At 44.2% G+C, this 10,894-nt stretch overlaps 1 long non-coding RNA gene across 1 annotated transcript in view; it reads right to left on the bottom strand.

The window, feature by feature from the left end:
- The window catches only part of LOC119282509, a 1,244-nt gene extending 597 nt beyond the window's left edge, over window positions 1-647 (bottom strand). Inside the window, exon 1 of the long non-coding RNA XR_005138759.1 lies at window positions 562-647. This is a non-coding gene — a long non-coding RNA (uncharacterized LOC119282509). The remainder of the gene's footprint in view (window positions 1-561) is intronic.
- Between the last annotated feature and the right edge of the window lie 10,247 nt (window positions 648-10,894).

Consider the following 10,894-nt stretch of genomic DNA (forward strand, 5'->3'; position numbering starts at 1 on the left):
AGTGCTCACCAAGAACCCCGAGTGAGAACATATATATTTTTAATCCAATGACAACATGCTACAATCAACTGCATATTTTTTGTGGCACTTGTAGGATGATATAAAAATAGTATATTTGACCATCAATGAACTAACAAAACAGTGGTAACTTATATGTTCTGTAAAGTTAACTCCGCTATCAGATTAACATATACATGACTATACACACATATAAGTAATGAAAACCAGAAAGGTAGACCTTCAAATTATTATTTTTTTGATAAATGGACCTTCAAATTAATTACCAAAACCAGAGACCACCAAGACCATATCAATATAAAAGTTTCAGGAACAGGTCGAGTTAAGAAAGGAAACATGTATAAATTGTGCCCTACATTGTAGAAAAATAAAAATAGGAAGATTTCCTTAGAGCAAACATGACATGCAATGCCATTTTTTAACAGGAAAGCTACCTCATATACTGCAAACATGACATCAGTGAAAATATGGACACACATATCAGCAGACATCGATAGTACCATGGAAGAGAAATAAATAAGGAAAAGGAGACACAAAATATACCTGAGAAGAGGTAGAAGAATTGAGGCGTGGGCGCAGGGAGCCCAGCGGCGGTTAAGGCCACATGAACCATCGAGGAACTCTAGCTGCAGATGGCTGGAGCCGATGGTTAGGAGGCTCGACATGACGAACATCTCCTGGATCATGTCCTGTCCCCATGAGCCGATGGTTAGGAGATGATAGATATAATTATGATTTAAATACAAAGGGAATTAGGCAATGAAGATTGTTGTCCCTCGATTTATAGTGGTTCTATTAGCTTTTCAGCTGTCTGGGCACACACCTGGCTCTAGAGCACCAAGCCAGTTTCCTTCTCTAGGTTTCCATGACCATACCATAATCTAAATATGTAATTGACCACAATACTCCCACAAAAATGACGCAACCTAGCATCTTCTTCACCAACGGCGGCATCAGCAGCCTCTTACACTGCAGGTTGCCAGTGTCATCTTCCTCCCTAAGCTACTGCCGCCGCCAATGCAGTGCCATGGTACCGGAGATGAAAACATTCAGATTCAGTACCAGGCATGGATCAAGATAATGAATAATCCCAAGAAATCAATGAAACCTAGGTGTCACTTAGTCAGATCAAAACAACCAGAACCAAATGCACAAAAAACCTGAAACTCCAAGACGACCGAATGTATTTCAGCCCTTATCTCTCACCAGATTCATACACTACAACTCTAATACAACTGAATATGTTTTAGCCTTCATCCCTCAGAATATCCATTTATTCATCCAAAAATACCAATCAAAAGGGGCACAACTGAAGCGGCAAAGCATCTCCTAACTATCATATGACAGAAACATATCCAAGACAATTGAAGCTAATTATTCAGTCCAGGGAGGTAAAATTCTTGCTAATTATAAAATTATGCAATGCACGAGCTGCAAGGAAGTTTCTAAACACAATTAAGCATAGCTAATAGTTGTGTACGGAATGCATTCTAGCACAAAACCTACATAGCCAGTGGTAAAAAATAAACCTCACGACCAAACTATATGGTGTACCATCTCCTCTGCTCTAAAAATATATAGGTGCAGCAAGCACTAAAGAGCTATAACCTGTACCACACCTATAATAAGATTAGTAGCTCTCGTTTGCAGTTTATAACTGATGTCCACCATGACATGCACATTATCCAACAATAACTCATCTTTGACAAAGAAGAAAATTGCAACCGATCGAAACCCCAACATCGGACAAGTTACCATGGATACGAAGGCAAAAAAAATGACAGCGAGAATAGCTACAGAGGTGAGTACAGGGAAATCACCAAGTAATTCCAAGAAAATTTAACACCCTTACAATGAAATAACCAGCAAAATTAGGACCGCGTTAAAGATTACTTACACCTATCTATCCACCATGCTTGTTCAGCATGCCTCCCTCCTCCAGATAACGGAGGAACTAACCAAAGGGGTGTATGTTTTTTAACCAATTTATCCACCTCCAGGTTGTGGCAGGTCATCTTGCTGCTGAGAACCATAAGAAGCCATTTACCTGTTGCAATCATCACCCTGCAGATTAAGCAAGATAAAGTGTTCTGGTATTAGCTGATAAATAGGAACACACGGTGAATAGATTACAAAACAAACCACGTGTAAAAAATGAAAAGGCTAAGAATAATATATCAGCTGCACCGTAACTCTATGGCATAATATATACACCCATTTGAGCATACAAAATTAGTTCCATGGATGTAGAAGTCAAAAGAAAACAAAAGAAAAGATAAGAAAAACAAACATACAACTACGAAAAATGAGCAGAGCTAAATCAAGGAAGAGTAACACAAGCCTAAATCAGTATATGGCTAAATTAAGTTACCATACCCTGTTCAACACAAACAGCAGTATCACTAAAGCAATATCTTGGACCAGATTAAACTAAAGCCCACACAGTTTATTAATCAAAACTTCCTAGCAGCACATCTATAATCATAGCCACTAATAATTCAGTCGGCCATGTCAATTCAGAGCAAAGAACAAGGGCAGCAAACATCCATGTGCAAACAAACAAAAAAACTCACCCCTAGTAGGATCTACACAAGAAACAAAAGGACACACCTGTAACCCACAAAAGAACAAACAAGGAAAGGAGGCCACAAAAATCCAGCCAGGGATAATACATTTTGCCTCTACCAGAAAGAAGACAACAAAGAGATACAATCATTGGCTAACCTGCATACCAATTGAATCTAGCGGTGCCTAACCTGCACACCAAATGAACCCAACAACATCCCCAGACAAAGAAAACAACAAAGATACACCGGCGCACAAATACAAGCCTAGGACTGCAAAGAAACAGGAATAGAGAAAGGAAGGAGAGAAGGGGTCAACCTGCAGTTCCCTGAACAAATACATGAAGGCCGGCAGAGATCGAACATCGACCTTCAGTTCCCTCCGGTCGATGGTCGGGGAGGAGGTCGCCGACAACCGTGCAGGCCCCCTCCTTCCTCCACCACCGCACGGGGAGGGATGGCCGCGCGCCTCCATCGTCGCTGGGCTCGAGAAGGACGGAGTACCGCGTCAGTGGTAGCGGTGAGGTGGCTGGCGGGGAGGAACGGAGTAGGAGAGGAGAATGGGAGCGTGGTGGCCGCGCGCCTCCATCGTCGCCGGGCTCAGGAAGGACGGAGTACCGCGTCAGTGGCAGCGGTGAGGTCATTGACAGGGAGGAACAGAGCAGGAGAGGAGAACGGGAGCGCGGTGGCGCCTGCAAGAGTGACGGCGAGGAGCGCGCTCTACGGGGGGAGCAGCACCGGCGGTGATCTCAGCAGGGGAAAACAACGGGGAGGAGAGGAGGACCGGACCGAAGCTCATCCATGGCTGCCGCGGCGGGCGGGGCGGGACGGCGGGGCCGCGCGGGGAGGGAAGGAGGGGATGCGTGGTGGTGGACGACGGCGACGACGCCGGAGAAGTGGGCGGTGGGGGTCCAGCGGGCAGGGCGAAGGAGACGGCGGCGTCGTTAGGGTTTGGGTGGAGGTGGGCGGCGGTGTTAGGGGAGGGGGCTGGGACGCGCGGGCGGGGTGGCGAGTGTGGAGAGGAGGCGGCTCGGGCTTGCCACGGGAGCTGCTAGCTTTTATAGGCCTCTATGTGAAATGACCAGAATACCCCGGTGGGGGCATGTTATTTACATTTTGCTGCCATTACTATTCATTCCAGCAGTGCCAGCTCGAGATCTGACGGCCCAGGTTGATCCAGATGCTGATCCGACGTCCAGAAACGCATCAAGCAAACCGATCCAACGGTTGAAAGTCACTGAGCTCTGAGGAGGCTTGTACATCCATCCTTCTCTTATTTATGGATATAGTTTTCTATTACATCTAATAAATTTCGCCACATAAGTGTTATTATTTCAGCTAGATTAGTCTCATTCAAAAATTACATTCTACAATATAAGTTACATAAATTGTTACCATTCTGATACACTCGCATTTAGGAAAATATTGTATACTGAGTCTTTGTAGACACGGGGAAAACTAAAAATAAATATGTAATTATATGCCTCTATTGATTAGTCTACATTTTTATATATTTGATGGTGCGGTTAAATTTGTTTGTTGCGGATTAGTTATGTTGACTTCAAGTTAGTTTCTCATGTTTAGAGTTTCTTAGATGGAAAATATACGTGAGAGGTGTGGATGAACCATGAGACCAACCATCTACCATTTAATTTAATAAATAGTAAAGGTAAATATATGTTGAAGTTCCTGCGCATTGTAGTGTCATTAAACATCGTGACAAAGAATTTGCTCTAGAGTGAAGCATTTGCCAGATATCTCAATAGAAGTTTCTGGAGAGTATGTTTATTTATACCTTTTCTTAGAGAAGACACCGAAAGGGCATCTTACATATGATATTTATCAATGAATACAGTAGTTAGTACAAAAGGGGGACAACTTGAAATAAAATGACCTCTAAAACTAAGATCACATTGAAAGCCTTTTTGACCGTCTTTTTCCTTTGACCGTTCGCTGTCTGCTGGAACCTGCCTGAACAAGCAGTAAGGGCGGAATACATGTACTATAAACAACCTCATCATACAAGGCTCTAAAGATAACAATAGCCACCCACTACTTGCAACGAGAACTAGTAATCGCTGAAGAGCATTGTTGATGAATCACCCCAGGCAGTGAAGGCATGCGATCCATCACCACAAATACAGAGGGTTGAACAAATTAGACCTTGCCGTAGATTGCACTTATAGAGAGGTCAAAGTCGCCGCACAAAAAGTTAGCCAACAATCTCCTTTGGTTGACATACCAACTGTCAAGATCTGAAGGAAGCCAACATATCTCACATCACCTACCCTCATTGGCCCTTCGTAGGTGTCCAATCGGACATCCTCGAGGTAAGGAGATGCCGAAGAAAGATTATTCCAACATGCCATTGTCACCGCCACCTCATCGATGTCATCATGGAACCAAAACGTAAGGAAGAAACATGAAACTAATATTGAATGGGATGTACTACGCAACAAAATAAATAACATGCGATCACACCCAAGATCACACCCAAGAACACAATGAAGATGACATGATAGATCTAATCTCACCCACAAGAGTGTAATGGAGAGGAAGATGTTAGTGAAGATTTGACAATTCCCGCAGCTAGGTTATACCTCCCAGCCACGAGAATTATTTCACCGATGCAAGAGTCAAAGTACAGGACCCCTCTGCGGTATCCACACATCCAGAAGTAGTGATTTGGCAACACTTTGTCGTCCCACTAGTAGAAAACCACCCATTAGTCCCGGTTCGTAAGGGCCTTTAGTCCCGGTTCATGAACCGGGACTAATGGGTCGTTACTAATACCTCCACCCATTAGTCCCGGTTCAATCCAGAACCGGGACCAATGTGCCTCCACGTGGCTCTGTGCGCCCACCCTAGTCAAGGGGCCTTTGGTCCCGGTTGGTGGCACCAACCGGGACCAAAATGCATCCACGCGTCAGCATTTCAGTTGCTGGGGTTTTTGTGTTTTTTTTTGAAAGGAGGGGAGGTTGGGGGTTTTGGGGGGTTAATTTAATTAGGTGTTTCATATATTGTGTTAGCTAGCTAATTAATAGAGAGAAGTGTCCTCTTTTATGTCCGTGCTTGGACGCTACGTACTATATATACATAAGTGATCGAGAGAACCATTCAGTACAGAAGTTCGTCATGCATACCGAGAGAAGTGATCGATCGACCTCTCCTTCTCCGAGAGGTTGGTCGAACAACAAGTTTTCGTATCATGTATCCGACGCTACTGGCTACATACATGTACAATATGTATAAGATCTCTTATAATTACAAACCCCTAGCTAGCATTTGAAATCAATTTTCACATGGTATTCTCCGGTTTTACTGATGACGTGGTCAAGAAAGAATCCCGCCAATTCCTCTTGAATTGCTTTCATGCGATCTGGTTCTAGGAATTCATTCCGCATCTGCCACGTCTAATTTGAAGAAGGGGGTTAATTAATACATATATATGAATGAAACTCAACAGAAATGATGGTGTAATAAAATGAAATTGTGAATATTATTGCTTACGCACTTCATATTGTCTTTGAGAGTAGCCCCGCTTGTTTTTCAAAGTCGCGGTGTGGATGAACTCGCACACGTAGTATCCACAAAAATCATTCCCTTCCTCCTGCCACAAGCACTTTACGAGAAATATAGGTCAATCAAACTGATAATGAAGCATTATAAATGGCATTGATGAAAGTATAGCTATATATAGAATCAACGGGCCAGAGATGCGCGCAACTAGCTAGCCAGTAGTACTTACTTTCGGGTATGTATATCGCAGCTCCTTCGGCAGTCCCGGAGCTTCTGCGGTGAACTGTTTCCAAACCCTGCAAGACAAAGAAAATAATTATTATTACTTGAGATATCAGGAAATGAACAAAAAGTTACCGATATGTTGCGATAATTATGATCGATTGAACTTACTTGCTGAGCATTTCAGTCATGTCCGCATAGGTTTTGGGATCTTTCCGTCTCGAATCTAAGACGGTTACTAGTCCACGCTCAAGCTTAATCTCCAGAAGAATATAGTGATACCTGCGCACGCATGGATAACTCATCAATTACATTACTATAACCTCGCTTGAGTAATAAGGGAAACCGAATATACACACGACAGTAACACTCACGGGCCGTTGTAAGGAAAGAGTATGGTATCTTTGTTTTGATTTTTTATCAACGATCGTAGCAAGTTGTCCTCGGCCTCTTTGACGTTCTTTTTAACCAGAAATACATCTATGATATTTGTGTTAATGAACCCAATATCATAAATTTCTTATTTTTTGCACTCAACGATCTTCAATCTGCATAATATATTGAGGATAATTAATTATAAATACATGCATGCAATGAAAGAGCCGAGCTATATATAGAGACTTAATGACAGAAATAGTACTTACAGGCAGTAGCAAAAGACCATTAATTTATCGAGGGCCTTTTGATTGAAGAACTCGAAGAACTCCTCAAATGGAACAGTCAACAGATCATTTGCAACGAGATCGTGCTCCTCTTTAATATGCAGATACAAAGCATTCTTACCATCAGATTCTCTGCAGGTTTCCATGTACCAATTATGGAATCTTCGCATCATTGTTGTCAGAGATTTTTCATCTTTGATGAGAGGCTTCCCGTACTCGTATCTGTGTCCGTCCACCTTCAAGAAATCAGGAAGTGCATCGTCAGGCAGGTAATCGTCAAGATTGCCATAACCGGCCACCGTCCCCGGAGCATTAGACACATTGAGCGGGGGGGCACGATTGTTGTGCTTGTTCGCCGAGCTGGGCAAATTTTTCCCCTTTGCTCGTTGTTTTGACCTTTTAGCACTAACAGTAGTTCCCGACCGCTGGGCTTGGAGATATGTCTGCTCAGTAATGCGCTCATAGTTGGTTCTCGGCGGAGACTTTGGTGGTTTCCTCAGGGCATCGATAGTGCGCTTTGCTTTCACCGGATCTACCTTCTCCTCCGGAGGTGGATGTCTCTTTGCTTTCACCCCTTCAAAGAACTCCTTCACGTGGGCCTGCACAATCGTATCGTTTTCCTCCTCGGACCTCTCGTATGGTAACATCTCTAGAGGCTTGAGAGATGATGGACCATATTTGTATTGCCTCCCGCCTCTGGTTGTGCTGCTAGACGCCAGAGCAGATGGAGCGGCTACGGCGTCTGTCTTCTTTCGTGCTTGCTTACGAGGCGGAGGAGAAGGAGTACGACGTGCCAGAGCAGCCGGGGCGGCGGCGGGTCTCTTCCGCCCTTGCTGGCGAGGCGGAGAAGGAGGATGCTGCTGGCTGCTCGGGAGCGCCGGCGCAGGCGGAGAAGGAGGCGGAGTGCCGCCATGCGCCGGAGAAGGAGGCGGAGTGCGCCACGCGTGCCCTGATCGTCACTCGCCGGAGGAGGAGGCGGTGGAGGAGGCGGAGTGCCCTGACTCGCCGGAGCAGGAGGAGGAGGCGGAGGCGTCCAATTCAGAAGGTTGATGAGCTCCTTCTTCCAAAGGCATGGAGTCTTCAGAGCAGAACCCAGCCTAGTCTCCCCTTCACCGGAAGGGTGGTCAAGCACGAGGTCCTCAAATCCCTCCGTTATTTCATCCACCATCACCTTAGCATATCCTTTTGGAATCGGCTGGCAGTGATAAGTTGTGCCGGGTCCACTAGGATAAACTTGGCCAACAGCCGCCTTGACCTTCAAATTCATCCATCGCGCCATCATGTGGCAATTTTGAGACTCCGTGATACCATCCACGGGATAGCTGGCATGAGCCGTCAAGACATGCTCCGGCTGAAGCAGCTCGGTGGAAGACACGCTGCTTCTCCGCTGAGATGGCGGGGTAGCTTCGGGGGAAGCTTCGGCATGTCGTTTGTTGCGATCTGCTGCTTCTCGTTCCTCTTCTCGATCCTCTAGCCCCATTACCCTTCCAAGCAGCGCCTGCATTTGGTCCTGCTCCAGTTTCTTCCTCCTCTCGTGGGTTTTGTAACCCCCTACGTCCGGAAAACCAACCTTCCACGGAATGGAGCCTGGCGTGCCTCGTGTCCGTCCAGGGTGCTCGGGATTCTCAAGGGCCATTGTGAGCTCGTCCTTCTCCCTGTTTGGAAGGAACGTCCCTCGCTGCGCTACATCGATATAGTGTCTATGGTTCTTGACTGGTATTTGCAGTTGCTTGTCCGTCCACTGACACTTCCCTGTTACAGGGTCCAAGGTTCCGCCAGCCCCGAAGAACCAAGTCCGGCAACGGTCTGGCCAGCGCATTGTCTCTGGTTCGATCCCTTTTTCAAGCAGATCATGCTCAGCCTTGGACCACTTAGGCCGGGCTTTGAGGTAGCCACCTGACCCCGTGCGATGGTGAAGCTTCTTCTTCGCAGCATTTTTCTTGTTTGTCTCCGACATCTTCTTACTCTTTTCCGATGTCTTGTGGGCCACAAATGCGGGCCAGTGATCTTTGATCTTCTCATATTTGCCGATGAATTCTGGTGTCTTTTTTTCCTTGACAAACTGGTTCAGCTCTTTCCTCCACCTCCTCATTAGGACTGCCATCTTCTTAAGAGCACAAGACTTGATTAATTGCTCTTTAACTGGCTTCTCCGGATCCTCCTCTGGCGGTAGGGTGAAATTTGCCTTCAGCTCAGTCCAAAGATCTTCTTTCTGCATATCATTGACATAAGACACCTCAGTGTCTTCATCCTTAGCAGGCTTATACCATTGTTGGATGCTGATCGGGATCCTGTGCCTATGAAAGAACCCCGCACTGAGCAGAAAATGCCTTCCTTGTCCGGATGGGTTCAATCGGTTCGCCGTCGGGCGCGATTTCTATGATCTCAAACTTTTCATCCGAACTCAACTTTTTCTTCAGGCCTCGTCTCCTTACCGAAGTTGTGCTCGATCCGAAGGGCTAGAAATTATAAGGAAGAAAGACGACAGTAATTAATATGTGTACATATACCAAAACAATGGATGCATCAATTAACTAGTCAGCACGGGCTTAACTAATATATATATATATATACCTGGCCGGACTCGGTTCGGTGACCGGAGCAGTCAGCACGGTCTCCTTCGTCTTGTACCTCCATTGTGTCACCGGAGCCATCATGAACATAGTCCTCCTCTTGTACCGGCATTAATGGGTCGAAGCCACCATCATAAACATAGCCCTCTTCTTCATCTAGCTGATTAACGGTGTCGAGGAGAAATGACGCAACATCATCACTTGATCCATTTGCGATTATGTACCCCAACATCGCTTCTGTTTCTTCGTCTCGGGAGTGCTCCATAGTTTCTGCAAATATTTACAACATGTCAATTATTATTCAAACATGGTACAGATGGATATATATATATATATATATATATATATATATATATATATATATTAGTGGCAAACGTAGAACTAGCTAGCTAATCACAATAAGGAATCATGTTAGTGGCCTCGACACAACGCTTCAAGGGTTTGGGGTGGACTCGACGATAACGCTCTTTTAACTTGATAAATTTGGGTGGCCTCGAGAGAGTTAATTTGTCGGGTAGGGGCGCCGCGGGAGGGGGTAGGAGACCAACATCGTTTTCTCTTTAGGGTTTGGGTGTCCTCGAGAGTTTTGGTCGAGCGAGAGGGCCAAGGGGGGTGCTGCAGTTGTATAAGTTATCACGGTCGAGAGGGGGTATATATATATCGACCGCCCCTCATGTCAAAGTTATCTAGAGGGGGTTATATCTTCTTCTCCTCTTCTTTTTCTTCTTCTCCCTCGAGAAAGGAAAATAATTAAGGAAAAGGAAGAAAAGAGAAAAAGGAAGAAGGAAGAAGAAGAAGAAAAAAAAAAGAGGAGAAGAAGAAAGGAATAGTGAAAGAAGAAAATATTTTCTTCTTTCTTCTCTATTCCTTTCTTCTTCTCCTCTTCTTTTTCTTCTTTTTTCCTCTTCTTATTTATTTCTCCTCTTCTTCCTCTCCTCTTTTTCTCCTTTCTTCCTCTTCTTATTTTTCTTTTTCCTCTCATTCTTTTAGTATTGCTTGTTTTAAAAAAAATGTTCAAATAAAAAATTTCGAAAAAAAACAAAGGTTTTGCCTAATGCATTGTCCATATGAATATACAAACATTTGTATATTATACAATAATTAATATCACCAATAGATACAATAAATACAGAGCGACGAAGAGCCAATAGATACAAAAAATCTATGAACAGAAAAAAAACATGAACAATAAATACACATATGAACAGTAAATACATATATGAACAAAAACATGCTCTCAACAATTTTTGAACATTACATACACATAGCCACATACATACACATATACATTATATATATATATATGAACAAAAAAATTAAACTAATAAAAATGAAA

This window comes from Triticum dicoccoides, chromosome 3B, assembly GCF_002162155.2.
Source record: "Triticum dicoccoides isolate Atlit2015 ecotype Zavitan chromosome 3B, WEW_v2.0, whole genome shotgun sequence".
Taxonomy (NCBI): domain Eukaryota; kingdom Viridiplantae; phylum Streptophyta; class Magnoliopsida; order Poales; family Poaceae; genus Triticum; species Triticum dicoccoides.